The sequence below is a fragment of the Nothobranchius furzeri genome, chromosome 6, assembly GCF_043380555.1.
Source record: "Nothobranchius furzeri strain GRZ-AD chromosome 6, NfurGRZ-RIMD1, whole genome shotgun sequence".
In the NCBI taxonomy this organism is placed as follows: Eukaryota; Metazoa; Chordata; class Actinopteri; order Cyprinodontiformes; family Nothobranchiidae; genus Nothobranchius; species Nothobranchius furzeri.
In genome coordinates, this window is record NC_091746.1 from 77,150,597 (window position 1) to 77,167,559 (window position 16,963).

The 16,963-nt window shown below is 41.5% G+C and overlaps 1 protein-coding gene across 10 annotated transcripts in view; it reads left to right on the forward strand.

The window, feature by feature from the left end:
- rbm47 (RNA binding motif protein 47) overlaps positions 1 to 16,963 on the forward strand; it is a 46,485-nt gene that overhangs the window by 9,689 nt on the left and 19,833 nt on the right. For 6 of the 10 annotated variants that reach the window (XM_015943591.3, XM_054744783.2, XM_070552584.1 and 3 more), the window contains exon 1: positions 9,917 to 10,080. The exons of the other annotated variants lie outside the window; for them this stretch is intronic. The gene's annotated coding sequence lies outside the window, so the exon portion shown is untranslated. Of the gene's footprint in view, positions 1 to 9,916; positions 10,081 to 16,963 lie in introns of those variants that run through there. 10 annotated transcript variants of the gene reach the window in all.

A 16,963-nucleotide genomic window follows, 5' to 3' on the forward strand; every position in this document is an offset into this window, starting at 1 on the left:
TAAAGTGTGTAGTACAGAAACTACATCTTATAGTCATCTAATCACACACACAGACACACGCGCACACACACACACACACACACACACACACACACACACACACACACACACGCACACACACGCAGATCTGACTATGAACTAATTCAGAAAATTCTGACTTGTTGGACTCACACTCATTCCTCCTCTGTCCTGTTCCCACTCCCTTCTTTATTGGTGAGCAGTTTCAGTTCACAAACAGGAGAGCAGTTATAGTTTCTCAAGAATTTAACTTTTTTCCCCATCCTGGTCACTAAAGACCCGTTTCTGTGTGGTTTGCGTGACACTGTTTAGCGGTTGGGCTATTGTGTAGCATTTCAGGGGCGTTAGCTGGACTTGGCCACTGCTAAATTCTGCCAGCTTTTCATTCAGTTCTTATCTGTTGGTTGTACTTACCCCTTCTCACTTTACTGAACGTGTGTGTGTGTGTGTGTTGCTCTCAGAAGGGTTGGAGAACATTTTGTATCCTCAGGAAACAAGGGAAGGGGATGATTGCAGGTTGGCCATGTTCGAGCAAAAGAACTTGGATGAACATGTGGTCTGGATTCCATCTAAAGTGATTAGACTTATTGTGCTAACATTCCAGCTGTTTAATACAAGAAAAACTGAGCCAAGACGGAGCTGTTACATGCATACAGGCAAATCTTAACTCAAAAAGCTCCTGGGCTCATGGTGGATTTCGTATGGTATTTGTAATTTCCGGGAAAATACTAGAAAACGTCGGTGACTCCTAAACTCCGGGGCGTATCCTTGTTTTGCAGCCAATGACCGACTTCTTTCTTCTTGTATTCCTTCCTCATAACAATAAATGATGGATCTGACCAATCAGATGAAGGCAGAGCCATATGATTCGGGTCCGACCTCAAGGAATCAGATACACTCAAACCACTGTCATTGTTACTTATTGATTTCTGGAGGACTTTTCACAGCAAGTTCATGAATAAAATGAAAAAAGCACTCTGGCGAAAATCCGCGTCACATTACTGAACAACACATTTTCATATAAATGTCTCCATGGAGACTTTTTGGTGACGATAGAAAATTAAGACAAGATATTCTAAAATCACTTAAAGGTGAGGAACACTCATTTAATCAATGCATCTGCAGTGGTCTCTAGTATGAATGAATGCATTGTAAGTCGTACTCTGGGGAAATAAAGTGCTGGTGTGCTTGTTTCAGGAACCAGAAGTGAGCTAAATCAGGGCTGAGCTTCAGGCAACAGGGTTTGGAGTCTTATTTCCTGATACGTGAACATCTTTCCTCGAACTGGATAACAGCAACGAGACTCAGCCACTGACTCTGTTTGTTCTGCAAGGCTGATGGTTTATCTCCACAAATAACTCAAGCCTGGAGGAGTTCTGCTGCGTGGTGGAGTTGCTAATGCTAACAGTTAGCTTCTAGTAGCTGAGACGTTCTCTGCTGTTTCCTGGAAGTGAAACCAACAACAGGCTGAGTGAATCAAGATGGGTGAGTCCATGAATGTTTAGTGACAGTGTGACATAGATCTCTCAGGATTTTCAAATCCCAGAGTTTCACTGTCCATTTTCGATCACAAGCTAATGAAGGAGATAGGTGTAGGAGACTATTTTCATGTTTAGCCTGCACGAAAAACTCAGAGTGACCAATTATAATCAGAAAATATCATTCAAATATGTTTTTTTGTGTGTCCCACTCCTTTAAAGATACTGTCTGAAATTTTATCTTGCCATACAAAGTGAGTGGCACAGCAGTGCTGTGTGTCGCAAGCCAGTGGCATAACATTTTCTATAACCATCAGAATTTGAAAAGACACACCGCAGTGGTAAATCGGAGAAATTCTGCCGCCCTGGCGTGTCTTTTGAAAGTTCCATGGCGACATGGCTAGGCAAGGATAATGCAGCATTTGTGCTGCCAAGCTTGATAGTAATATTACCGCAACGCCGAACGTTTGAAGAAAGAGCCTGCCTTCGTGCAACAGAGGGTGATGTCATGATTGCCTGTTGAATGTCCTCAAACCCCCGGCTGGCAACAATATTTAAAAGTAAACAAAGGGAGTCAGCGTCGCTTTTGTAGACAGAATCAGCTGAGAGATAAACTGGAGCAAGGCAGAGATCCGGGAGCTTCTGACTGTGAGAGCTGAAGCACAGACAGTTCATGGGGATCCTAAATAACAGCCTCCTTTTGGGGAGACTCGTGTTCAGACTTAAAGAACGAGGCTTCAATCAGGACAACAAACAACTTCCGTCAAAGCTAAAAGGATGTCCAAGACACCCCCTTTTACACCGACATCACAAAGTCTGTTTTGAAAAATGCGTAATCACGCCACAGTACCTTTGTGGCAAAGTGGCGCAGTCGTCTTTTGAAACAGGCTTGCGACTGTAGGTGGGGACGAAGGAGCTGGACCTTTTCTTTTTTAATCAAGCTGTAGCTTGCTTGAGCAGCTTTTTTAGGAACATATATGGGACCTTTAAATAGCTACCAGTGTCACTTTGTTTTAATTTGTTTGTTTCTGCAGCACCGTTCTGGCTTTGTTCTGCAACTACGAAATGCTCCAGGAGACAACCATCTTTATATTCACCAAAGATCAACTAACCAACCCCTCATGTGATGTCGAATCGGTTTATTTCTTTTCGTTGTTTTTGAGGTTAGCCATTCTAAAAAAGCTGGACCTAAACTTTAAAAGGGAGCTTTGAGGTGTAAAAACAACCAACTTGTTTGTTGTTGTTAATATTTTTCCCTGAAATTTTGCATCGTTTCTACTCTGAATTTACAGCCCAAACAAAGGCTGCACATTTGCACATGTTGCAGTAAATAAAACACATTAGATGTTAAAAATTGCCTCAGATCGGTGTAGTTGATTCTGTCGTGTCATCTGCATGATGCATCCACTCACATGATGGTTAGGTTTAATCCTGAACGCTGAGACAGTGGACAGTCATTTGTGTTGACGTTTCCGTGGTTACTGGTTATCAACCAGAAAATAAGCAGCTGCTGTGTGGTTTACAGTCATTAAGTGTGATGCTTCTTCTTTGTCCTCTTCAGTTATTTTCCACAAATCTCTCCACCCCCGTCTTCTTCCCTGCTTGTCTCCTTGACCTTGGCGGTGGTTGTAGCAGCTAAACACACACACACACACACACACACACACACACACACACACACACACACACACACACGCACACACATATACACACTCGTCTGCCACTGAGAGCGACAATCCACATGACTGCATGTAGAGCGTCAGCTGACCAGATTCTGGGCAAAAGGGGAAACTTCCTTCATCAGAATGGAGGACAAGAAGAAAAGCTGGAATTTACCATCAGATCCAGTGTTGTTGTATTTGTCAGAAAATCTATCTTTTTATGCTGAGTCATCTGGAGTCAGACGACCATAACTGGTGAAAAGTTATCACAGGAGGTGAAGAGGTTGCCTTAGCACAAGAGATGTTTCAGCAGAAATTGGTCAAACATTTACACACACACACACACACACATATATATATATATGTATATATATATATATATATATATATATATATATATAGCTAGCCTGTACTGTGAGACCTCTTCAAATGGTCCAGAACGCAGCAGCGCGTCTGGTCTTCAATCAGCCAAAAAGAGCACACGTCACCCCTCTGTTCATTGAGCTCCACTGGCTACCGCTGGCTGCACGCATCAAATTCAAATTGCTAACACTAGCATACAAAGTCCGAGATGGTACGGCTCCCATCTACCTGAATCCTCTTGCAAAGGCTTACGTCTCAGCCCGGCCGCTCCGGTCATCACAGGATCGTCGGCTAGCAGTGCCTACACCACGCTCAGGACAATCCAGACTCTTCTCGTGCATCGTTCCACAAATGTGGTTCCACATTTGTGGAACGATGCGAACCAAGCACTACCAGAACAGGAGCTTCCTTTTCAACTTTCATGAAACTGCTGAAGACCCTGCTCTTCAGAGAGCATCTTCTAAACTAGCACCCTCCCTGCACCCGTCCTCCCTCTCTACTGTCCACTCCTTGTTCCCTCCTCTCCATGATTGATGTCAAGTTGTTGTTGTTATTGTTGTTGTTTGCCTCAAGGGCAACATGCCGATTATCACTTGTAAGTCGCTTTGGACAAAAGCGTCCGCTAAATACATAAACATAAACATTAACATATATATATTTTTTTTTATTAGGGCCGTGACTCAATTAAAAATTTTAATCTAATTAATTAGAGGCTTTGTAATTGATTAATCTAAATTAATCGCATTTTTAGAGTGTTTCTGTTTCAACTTAAACTTCTGTTTTCAACTTTGACACGTTGCTTGTGATTGTTTACAGAGTAGTGAGAACACGGAGCGTTCTCCCAGCGGCAGCCAGGTGCCTCTCGTTTGTCTGACTACTTTCAAAAACTACTGTTAGGGCACAGAATTATTCTGTCTGGTGCTTTCAGCGCTGCACAGATGTTACGTAAATGTTAAAATTATAGCTTACTGCAACTTTTGTAACGTTTCCGGTGCCACCGGGCAGCCGCAGCAGAGACGATCTCTGAAAAATGTCCGCAATATGGACTCCGTTGCTGTCTGGAAGTTTTTTTTTCCAAGTTAAGTAAAGAGGCGGACGTGTTTCCTAAATGCAAGCTGTGATTAAATGCATTAATTTTTTTAACGCGTCATTTTTTTCCTAATTAATTAATCATAATTAACGCGTTATATATATATATATATATATATATATATATATATATATATATATATATATATGTATGTTTGTGTGTGTATATATATATATATACATATATATATATATATATATATATATATATATATATATATAGAGAGAGAGAGAGAGAGAGAGAGAGAGAGAGAGAGAGAGAGAGAGAGAGAGAGAGAGAGATGAGTTTTAGTTGCACAAACACGCCAAAATAAGTGTTATTGATCTTCTTTACTGACTTTGACTCAATCCAATTTTGTTTTTATTAAGAAGTCATTTTGTCCTCTTGCATTCTAGAGCATTTCTGTAATGTTTACGTTTCCAGTAATCTGAGTGCAGAGTGGTTTACATTCAATACAGTACAGCGTCCCCAGCCGCAGGGACTTTATTTCAGTCAGTGTCTTGGTGCTGAGCTTTGCTTGCCTGCTGATGATATTCGTGTGGACTGCCTAGAAGCAAACAGGCATTACGTTTTTATTTATACCGTATAAAAAGCTAAAGCTGCATTTATTGTTTTTTTATGTAGAACTATCGTCCAAAATTATTGTAACAGCAAACCTTTCAAGTATTTGAATGTGTGCTGATACCATAATAATACATTTATTCTTGCTATCTGCTGTAATTGAGCAACATGTTTTTGTGCTTGCTGTAGTTTTTAATTCAAGAAAACTTGTTTTACAAGCTGTTCATGCTTATCTGGATGACCGGTCTGAGGCTGTTTGTACATCTACTTATAGAGACCTGCAGGGCCAGTTCCTCCATGAATGTTAACAGTAAACTGATGGTGATCGGCACCAGGCAGAGTGACGCTGCACTTTTATATAAAAATAAATGTTGGCTTTGTAATTTTACACCATTGTTGAATTTGCTCAACTTTTACCATTTTCATGTATCTTCCTAAATCTCACACATGAATTTAACTGAAGCTTCTTTTATTTTTGATTTATTTTTATGACGCAATGCCATCCATACATCCACCTTATCCTTTAAAACTCAGTGTATCCATTCATTTAGATTTATTATAAAAATCATAGCTGAATAATAAGACACTCAACACGTGTTTATTTGTTAGCCTCCTTCTGCTCTTAATGGTCAGATAAAGTATTAGTATTAGTATTAGTACCTTCATCACAAAAGTGGACCTCAATGCTGCCCTCTGAGGAAATACAGGTGGAAAGGGCCAATTACATAGCTTTATTTTTATATAATTACATTATAAAATAAATTAGATTATTATATATTAGTTATATTAAAAAAGAGCTGCAGCCATAATCACAGAAGTAGGGAGAGGGGCTTAAGTTGCATTTTTCCTGACTCTACATGTGCTCTCTCAGTGACTTGCGGTCAGAGGAGGCAGCAGAGGCAGTTTCTCGCTTGTCATTGTGACGAGTAAAATACTAATAATGATTTAATGTAATGACAAATGACTGCTCTATACAGTAGATTTCGGAATGATTTAATAATTTGTATGGTTAAAGTTGCTGAATTTGCCTGTTCCTGATCAAGTATACATGCAGAAAAGCCTGGGGAGACAGAGACAAGCCTGCCTCGGCTCACACAGAGCTGCCCTGCAAACACAAACTGATTCAGGCAGAGCGTGTGCAACAACTCCCCGTATGTGCTGTGCACATGGAGCAGCGCTGCACATGGAGCAGCGCTGCACATGGAGCACACACTCACTGAAACAGGAAGTTGGCGCTTGCTCACTGCTGTCTTCCTGTCGCCAAAATACATTTTTTCTTTCACATGCGCTGCACATGATGATGTTCTACAGTCTGTTTAATATATTTAATCACTGTGTTTTAACAAATTTAGTTGTCTGCGTGGTCATAACTCGCGGTGAAAATGCACGAGGGGAGGCAAGCAGTACCCTGCCTAACTGATTGGAGCATAGACACTGGTGCAAACTAGCTGCTCGCACACACACACACACACACACGGCACCCTTAAAGACAAAGTAAGATCACAAACAATTTTTAAGTGTAACAAAAGAGCTACACCAAGGATACATTTTAAGTCAAATGAGCCCTAATTATAAATATTATTTAAATTTTCTTGCTGGTGTATTGTTGTATGGTGTGAAATGAATGAAATCATAACTAAGAAGTTTTAAAACAACAAAATATTTCATTCAAGGTCAAAAATAAAAGACAAGCTTCTATTTCAGGATCATATAATTGTCAGTTTGATTCAAAAGCAGTCAGTGCCTCCCCAGTCATGAACCTCACCGCACGTCTGCGCTCACAGAGAAAAAAATTGATTAATTCCTGCTTTAAAGTTACACGTAATCAGACCTTATATCCTCTCTCTGCTGCGTCAACACTAAATATGGCTCAATATCTGATAAGTTGGCCAAATCAAAAACAGGATCAGCTCAAGAAGTCAAGAATTCGTCAGCGTCTTCTCATGGGAGATATCAATTAAACTGCCCCAAAAGGTTCTCCAGAAGGATAAAAAAAAGAGTTTGAACAAACACGATTGCTATTTGCTTCATGAGGTTTTCTCTGTACATTATCACATTTCAGTTCTGGCTTTTGTGAGTGAAGTAGTAGTCATCACCGGAGTGTGAATGGGTAAATGCCTTGGGGGGTTCTAGGACTCTAGAAGGCACTATATGAAATACAGGCCAGTTAACATAGCTAAGGTGTTGAGTATTTTTGTTAGCATTTAGCAAGAACTTGTGACCTCATAGAGGCAATGGAAGCATCAGGCTAACTTTGTGCTTCTATAGATAAGGAATAAAAATAATAAAATTATCATACATACACACACTTTTGTTCCTAACCTTTCTTTTAAACCAAAGTTTGCTTGCAACATCTGTATGTATACATGACAAAATGCCTGTTTTAATCTAACATTTACTGCAGATGATACCCGTCATTGTAAGGTTTGATCAAAAATGACTTTTCTATGCTTTTGTAAATGAGCTCTTTAGATGTCTTTGAAGGATAAGTTTTCTCTAACTGATCTGTGAGCGCATGCATGTCAGAGGCTTCTTCTATCAGTCACCTCAGCCTGACTTGTGTGTATGTTGAGTGTTGGCTCTGAGATATGCTGGATTATGCTCGTCATAAAGTCATATGGATGTTTAACACCCCCTTCACACACACACACACACACACACACACACACACACACACACACACACACGCGCGCGCACACACACACACACACACACATGGCCTGGAGAATTATTTTCCAATCTGAAAACTTTGAACTGACTCTCTGCACAAAAGGTTTATGAGCTGACAGAAAGGGGACAATCACTGATTGCATGTCACTCATTGACAGATATGCTGTAATGTGTCACTTGTGGGCAACACACACACACACACACACACACACACACACACACACACACACACACACACACACACACACACACGTTCAATAGCCCACCTGATAGCAGTCCGGGCCTGTCATTCTCTTTAGGGGTTGTTTGAGGTTATGCACACTTCCACATATTGTTATTCTTCCTTTTCTCCTTGACTCTGTGTCTTTAGTCAACTTGACAGGAATAGGACAGCTCTGGTCTGGTTTACATCAGTCACAGCTTTGATTTATTTGTTCCTCCACAAAGTGACATGCAGTTTTTGCTTTAATGATTTTTGACAAACACAGTTCAATATTGAAAAATGTGTTACTTGTTCATCTCTTTAAATGCACTTTGTTTTCCCTTTCCACCTGTGTGTGTGTGTGTGTGTGTGTGTGTGTGTGTGTGTGTGCGTGCGTGCGTGCGTGCGTGCGTGCGTGTGTGTGTGTGTGTGTGTGTGTGTGTGTGTGTGTGTGTGTGTGTGTGTGTGTGTGTGCGTGTGTGCGCGCGTGCGCGCGTGTGTGTGTGTGTGTGTGTGTGTGTGTGTGTGTGTGTGTGTGTGTGTGATGAGATAAGCCAGTGACATTAGCACGTCCTAAAGTAAAACTAGTATCTACGGACTCTTCCATCTTGGCTCATGACAGGGAGGGTTGTTGTTGATTTAGCGTCCAGGAGAGAGTAGAGCACGTCTTGGCTAGCAGAAGATAACTTTTAGCACAGCTTCTCCAGGCTTGTGTGTTTTTTGTGGAGATAAAACACCAGCTTTGCAAAGCTAACTGATTCAGTGGTAACATTTTGTTGCTGTCAGCCAATCAGAGGCGAGATGTCCAAATATCAGGAAATAAAACTCCAAATCTTGCTGTTTTCTGCTCAGCTGTAGCTCTCTTCCAGCTCCTGAAATAGGAGCGTGGGCACTTTTGTTCCCACAGAGATCAACTAAAAAGGTGTTCACTTTCAATGTGAACTTGATCTTTAAATAGTGAGCTCATTTTGTTTAACTACAATAAATTAACTTAGATTGAATCAAATCCCATGTGGGTGCTATAGATTTTCAGCATAATCTTATGTTTCGTTCACAGTGGCTTTATATATTATTTTCTTACAGTGTGGAGTTCAGGTGACATTAGTGAATCTAAACACACATTATTGAATACATTCAGAACTTTTCTAATGCTCTTTTGATTTATTTCCCCCTCTAAAAATCATTTTAATATATTAGTTTCTTCTCTGCTCGCTTCCGTCAGTGCGCACCAGAGCAGCTGTGGCTCCAGTGTAGCTCATCACCACCAGCGCGTGAATGACTGGATGTGTTGTAAAGTCCTAGAAGACACTATACAAATACAAGCCATTCACTTTTTACATTAATGTTTGTAGAGCTCTCAATAATTCTCGTTTCGTTTAACAAGATATAACTGTTGGTAACAAATGTTTAAATTGATCCTTTATGTTTGTGTTGCAACTTTCTCTTGGTATCCTCCTGAAAGTCTAAAAGATTTAGGATCTATTTGCTTTGGAAATATTATTAGTTATTTTTTTTTTAGTTTCTTCTTTACTTTCAAAAGGTACTTCTGTAAACAAAACCAATGTTTGTGGCCTGTTATTTGTCACAAACTAAAATGCAGCTATTATCCAAATGTTGATTTAAATTGATAATGAAGAGTTAAACTCTACAGAAGGAAGAGGAAGATGTAATTGTGGCTCTCCTGGATTTTTCTTGATTATCGTCAATCATTGGCGTTCGTCCCTCCTTCTGCCCTTTCATCCCTTTAGCCTGATTTCTTATCAAGAAAGCAATGGAGAGTTTAGAGGAGCGAGAGAGGGTGTGTGTGTGTGTGTGTGTTGGGGGGGGGGGGGGGTTACCTGTGTTGCATAGCCCCTCCTCTCCTCTTGTGACCACCTTTACTTGCCTCTACACTGTATGTCTCACTGCAGCAGCCTGTCAGCACAGTAGTGTGTGAATGGACAGGGAAAGTTTTAGACGAGTGTGAGCTGACCGCCGGAGGTAAAACACACATCTGCTGCTCCTCATTCATCAATCAGTGTCGGCGCTGGGACCCAGGTAAAGCATGAACCCTTAAATGACATCTTTCCGGCTTTTTGAAGCTTTCAAATCTCAAAATATGCAACTTTCTAACGCAGCTGACCTTTGACCCCTCTGTTCTTTGGTGGTATGGTCTTATCACTTGTTTTTTTCCCTCCTTCTTTCTAATGAAAGAAGTAAATTTGGCTGCCGACTATGTGTGAGCAAGACTCGCCTGTTTTACCGCCTGAGCCCGATTACCAGCACTGAGAGCTCAGATGGGAGAAGAGATGGAGGAGGCCTTACAATGAAACCAGTGGAACCAGTGGAGTAGCATCACACTGTGTGCTTGAGTGTGTGTGTGTGTGTGTGTGTGTGTGTGTGTGTGTGTGTGTGTGTGTGTGTGTGTGTGTGTGTGTGTGTGTGTGTGTGTGTGTGTGTGTGTGTAGAGGGGATTAAAAGAAATGCTTCAGTGTCTACACAGAGAATCTGCTATTATTGCTGGCAGTACTTCCGGGTTCCGGGTTTCGGGTTCTTGTTCGTGTAATGTGGACTTTTGCCCTGGTGAGGTGAGCTGTTTGTCTTGTGCGTGTGTGTGTGTGTGCGTGCGTGTGTGTGGGCGTGTGTGTGTGGGTGAGTGTGTGTGTGTGTGATCTGGTTCTCTGCTAACTCAATCGCCAAACGGGACAGAAATGTGGTAAAAGGTACAGATTTGTTTGCATTTTTAAAGGTGACGTAGAAGAGGTGAAGTGAGTCATTCCTGGACTCCAGCTGCTGTGTTTGTCATCAGGGTTAGCCCGGGTGTGTACGATAGATCTTTTGTAGGTTGGGAGAAGGTGGTGGGAATGTAAGGATGCTTAGATCAAATGGCTACAGTCAGTCAGACTGGAGCTTAAAATCGTGCGTCTTTAATGAGTCAAATGTAGTTTTAGACTTTAGGTGTGAATTTCTCTTGAGGGTGAAAATCATAGAATTGCCATATTTAGAGCTCTATGGAGAGCTGGTGGATGCTGGCTAGAATATATAATGAATGAAATTCATGTGATCTATTACTCAGTTCGTCTTGATAAGACAAATCTTACAGAACAATGGTGTGAATGGGATAATTATGTAAGTATGTAAAAATGTATCAAATTATGCTGAAATTACTCATATCCAGTACATATTTTTTTGTTTGAATATGGGAATATGGGAGAGTCAAGCTTATTTGCATTATTTATCTGGCGGATTTAGCAGTTTGGGGGCCCAAGACACAGACATGGGGCCCCTTACACTAAATTTCCAACAATCTTACCTTTAACTGGATTTGCGAAACTCTCCCCTCTTCTGACACGAATTATTTTCCCTTTTTATTAGTCCTCCTCTTTTTCCCTGTATTTCCCTCCCTTTGAGCGCTTTCAGTATTTGCTCCACTTTCTTTTTCCTGTCAGTGCTCCTGTGCTTTTGCCTTTGTTATTTTTTTTCTATTTTCCATTTTGGTCTTTGTTTTCCTCCCTTTAAACATTTTCCATTGTCTTTCCTTTCTGCTTCCTTTCGATGATTACATCGAAAAACGACGTCACTTTCAGAAGTGAAAATAAAAGCGTCTTTAAAGCAAGCAGCTTCTTTCTCTTATTGGAGCCACTAGGATAACTCCATTTCATGCTTCATGTTTTGACTATCGCTTTGAGTTTGTTACGAACGCTCCCGCCTCTCTTCTTCTTTTTCTGCTTTCTCTTCTTCCTCTTATTTGTGGTCTTATGGTACTTGGCAAACAACCATTTGGCGCATTATCGCCACCAACTGGATTAGAGTGGAATGACTAAAATGGTAAATGGCCTGTATTTGATATAGCGCCTTCTAGAGTCCTGGAACCCCCCAAGGCGCTTTACAACACAATCAGTCATTCACCCATTCACACACACATTCACACACTGGTGGGGATGAGCTACGATGTAGCCACAGCTGCCCTGGGGCGCACTGACAGAGGCGAGGCTGCCGAGCACTGGTGCCACCGGTCCCTCCGACCACTACCAGCAGGCAACGTGGGTTAAGTGTCTTGCCCAAGGACACAACGACAGCGACAGACTGAGCAGGGCTCGAACCTACAACCTTCCGATTACGGGGCGAGTACTTAACTCCTGTGCCACCATCGCCCCCATCACTTCCTGTTTGTGCATCGCCGTGTTAATAACCCTCTTATGACCATAATTATAACAGGGTCGCCTGTTTTTTTTTTTTAAATCTTATGGCTGCAAAATTGTAATAAAAAGTGCTAAGTGTGTGTAACTCTCTCCTTTTTTCAGAACAACCTCAGCTTTCAGTGTATGGTTTGTATCTAGAATTTATTTTTATTAAATCCTCTAAAAAATCAGCTTAAAAGTGAAAAAAGCAAAAAACTGATTAGAATTTTTTACATTCATTACTGAACAGGAACTTCAAAATTACTTGGCGAAAAATTTGGAATAAACAATTTAGACTTTGAACTGTAATGCATCTATTCTTAAAAAGTTTGAACCTTGGTATCTTTTTTAGCAGTTTTTAAGACCATTTATTTTTGTAAACTTTCAGACGTTTTTATTTGATGTGGTAGGCCTTGAAGCAGTTTCTCTCCAGCTGCAGGCAGAGCACACCTCACACTGCCATGGGGTGCTTGTCTTGCACAGGGGCGGATTAAGGACTGAAGAACATCCGGGGCTTAACACACGCACACACACACACACACACACACACACGCACGCGTGCGCACACACACACGTGACACGCACTAGTCAACATCATATATATTTGTCTTGTACCACATAATTTTTAATCTGAAGCTACATATTAAGCATTTTCAGGGCAGAGTATTGTTCCTGTTAGTGTTTAGTGTGAGATGATAGTAAATATTCCTTTTCTTTCTCCAACAACTTTACCTGATAGTAAGCTAACTTTAGGCAAACCAGCAGCACAACAAATATTTTCAAATAAGACTCACAAACCTGAGTCAACACCAGTCTCATCAGAGCTGGGGTTATGTCGTTGTACTTTTGGTCTAAAAAACGTCCTTATGTCCATCTTCACTCATGCGTTTCAGGCAGAGACTGCAGAAGAAGCCGGCTGCTGAAGGGCTTCTTCTTCAGTGGTGGAGGCTCAGGCAGAATGTATACAAACTACTGCCAGCTGCTCCCTCTCTGTTGGACTTTGGTACTGCAAGTTACTTCCACGATTTAGATCTGGGGCTTTCTATGAAACATCCGGGGCTTCAGCCCAAGTAGCCGGGCCTAACGTCGCCCCTGGTCTTGCACACCGTGCACTGCTATACCAAAAACTTTTGTTTTAGCAAAAATAATTATTTATTGTAAAAGGATAAATAATGTTGGAATGAAGCTGAATCTTACAATTAGTAAATAGTTGAGGGTTTTTCAAATAAAAAAATTAAAATTAAAGACTGAACAAACATTCATACCCTGGTTCACTGGAGAGCTGTCCTTCTTTGTGGTCACTGTCTCAGGTTTAAGCCTTCTGGGACACCTAATAGATCGTGTTGGTTTTCTTTGAGGCATTTCCATAATTTCATGCAGGCTTTTTATGCTAATTAGCTTCCCCGTTCTGTTATCCACTTTCACGGCGGCGCTGCGCTCCGTTTCAATCAGGCTGTACAGCAGGATTTCCCCTCGTAGCGATATTTTCCCTAACTCTGATTGCTTCATGCTATAGATCGTTGAAAAGCTGCTTTTATGTACTTTTAGGAACCGTTGGAATTTTCTGAATCTAATCAGCCATTCAAAAGTTATAAAACGGAGCATTTTGGATGACAAACAGCACGTCTCTGAATCTGTGTTGTGATTCGTTGCGCTCAAGACAGGGAATCTCGGTGGCTACCGTAATGTATTGTATATGCACGAAAAGCCCCATTTTTAATCTTTTCAGCACTTTTAGAATTTTAATGATATCTTGAACGGTTCAGGAATTATGGTAATGAGAAGTGCGCATGTCTAATCCCGTCTGCGTCGACAGGTTGGTAATAAGAATATTGTGGCATTAACAGAAGGGTGCCGGCGGTCAGAGCTAGGGGGCCCCCCAACACAAGGGGGCCCCAGGCGGCCGCCGACTTATGCCTAATGGTAAAACCGCCACTGCTTATTTGTAAGCTTCAGAGTAGTTTCTTCTCATTGAGCAGCAACAGACAGCTACAGTTTATAAGCTTGACCCTCAGAATTGACAAAGCTCCTCAGATGAGAAGCGAAACGTCCTCAAGGAACCAAAGAAGCCCAGTTGCCTTCATCTGAACCCTTTTGGAATACCATGACCTGGATGACTGAGAACCTTCATATGAAGCAATTTTCACTAATGGTCTGAACCAACATATAAAATAAAATAAAAATTGCAACTTTGCCTTTAAACAAGTCATTGTTCAAGAGATGAAAGAAAACGTAAAATACTCGAGTGAAGGTTAGACATTTTATGAATGTTTTCTTTTCTGATGGTTGAAATCAAAACTGCTCCTGTCTCACACACACACACACACAAGTCACCAAAGCCTTTATCGGGAACGTGACACAGTCAACGTTAGGAGTAATAGCTTGAAACAAAGTCAGCTTTGGCCTTGAGTGGGCTGCCTGATTACCCTGAGGAATGTGTTTGTCCAAGGAAGCAAAGCCCCTGAAGCTAAAGCAGCTTTCGATTAGTGGCGACCACGGAGCCCAGCGAGAAGCTCCACTGTTTGTAACTTTTTGATAAATATAAGTCTTGGTTCTGCCGATGGGGGAACTCTTGGATATTGTCTCAAGTTCTTGAGTTTCATTCAGTTTGTGGCGTCTTCAGTGATATTTGACATATACGTGAAGGGTTGGCCGGTTGGGCTCAGATTAAATGAACTGGAGTCATTCCTGAGTGGTGAAGCTAGTGCGAGCCTGACACAGTCACTCACACACTCTGTGTGACCTGAAATTCTTCAGGCCAGCTTCACTTTAAAGGGTTCTTTTAGACTCAGGGAGGCCCGAACACTTTATCCCCCCCGTGTCCCTCCTGTTCCTTAGCTTCTCTTACTCATTTTTCTTAATTTCTTCCCCTTCTTTCCCCTTCTGTCTTCCTCCCCCTCTCTGCTGCCCATCTTTGAGCTTGGATGAGTCAGAGGAATGATGGTGACAGGACTCAGATTGGAAGAGGGACTTAAATAAAAGAGGACAGTTACATTAACACTTAATAAGGTTCCCGCTTCTCCCTCCCTATTGGTTGAAAGTATTATTACAACTGTTGTAAACAATGCTGCTACAGCCTGCCTTTAGCTAGCGCTAACAACAAGCTAACGCTAACGCAAGCCAACTGATACTTAATCAGCTACGAAATAAAAAGATCCACACTGTTGGACAACAAAAATACTATTCCAGTAAGAGTAACAACAAAGCCAGGTCACCATCAGTCTGTGATTTTGTAGCCTGCTTTAGGTCACGCTGATGTTTCTCCAGTTTTTGCTCTTTCCTTCACTTCTACCTGTCTTTATCTCCAGGCTCCAACATGATACCAACAAAGCACAGTAAACAGCCATTGCCATGAAGCAGATAGAGACCTTTCCACTTATGTGCCTACCCAAACCAGAAGGCTGCAGAGTGAGAAAAACACTCAAAAATGCCCAAAATAGTCCCTTTAAAACAAAGAAAGGACAAATAAAGCAGACTGACCAAGATCCAAATGTAAACAACTTGATCTAAAATTCTTCAGATTTTACAAATTCCTTTTTGACTAAATTCTTCATCGATCCTGCTGGAGCGGCAACCGAGACCCGGTTCACGTGGACGTCAAGTGTCCTGAAAGTGCTGCCTCTTTCTCTTAGATAGTGTTGTCTGCTATATTAAAAACATCCCAAAAGGACTAAAGGTCACTCCATGTTTAATATTCTCTTATGATAAACACTAAGCGAGGGAGCGGTCCTTTCAGAGTGTCAGCTTGTGATAAACCAGCCTGAAACAAAATGATCAGTTAGAGACAGAAGACATCTCTACATCTGACTGCTTCCAGGAAAGCATCCTGGGCCAGAGCAGGAGGTCATATCACTCTGCAGTAGATAAACAGCAGGATTACTGATCTTGTGACCTGCTACTCATTGACTTGCAGGGGTGATTTGTCATCTTTAGCCACACAGGCTGTTTAACCAAAACACTGATTACCACCGTCGCTTCACTGCTGAGTGTATTCCTGATTACTTATTGTTTTGCTCATTTAGCAAATTCCACAAGGATCTGAAATCTGTAACACATCTAAACATCGTGTGTTTGTGTGTGTGTGTGTGTGTGTGTGTGTGTGTGTGTGTGTGTGTGTTAGACTGACCCTGGCTTCTCAAGCTTATCTTTGGATATTTAACCAAGTCTGAGAGGCACTATCTGTTCTCCCTCCTCTGCAGGCGTGCTCCTGATTTAGTTTACTCACAATGTTGGCAGCGTGATACAGAGTCAGCCATGCCAGCACGATCAAAGACTAATCATTATCAGTGCATGACCACAGTAATATTTCATTTAAAGGATCCATCTGATGACGTTATTTTCCTCCAACCTCATGATGAGGGCCGATTTAACAGCGACCCTCCTCTTCCTTGGGCAGAAATGTACACTTTTATCTCAACGGTGGCTTTTTGAGAATAACGAGACAAAAAAATAAATAAATACGGGGTTTGTTCCTGATAACAAATGTAGAAAAATCAGTTTGTTAATTTGACACAAAATTTTAAGAGAAACAAAGAAGGTGTGAGTGGGATGAATGGCCTGGCTGACGGGTCGTGTCTTCAGTCTCTCTCCCCTCTGTCTCGGTGAGGGGTTAACTGTTAACTGCTGATCCGACGGGTTGATGGTTCTGCTGATCAGCGACCAGAACATCTGAACCCTCCTGAGACGGATCCTGATTGGCTCACTCTGATGACTGGCAGTTAATCTTTGATGTAGACTGACCTCTTTGGCTCACAGAAGTT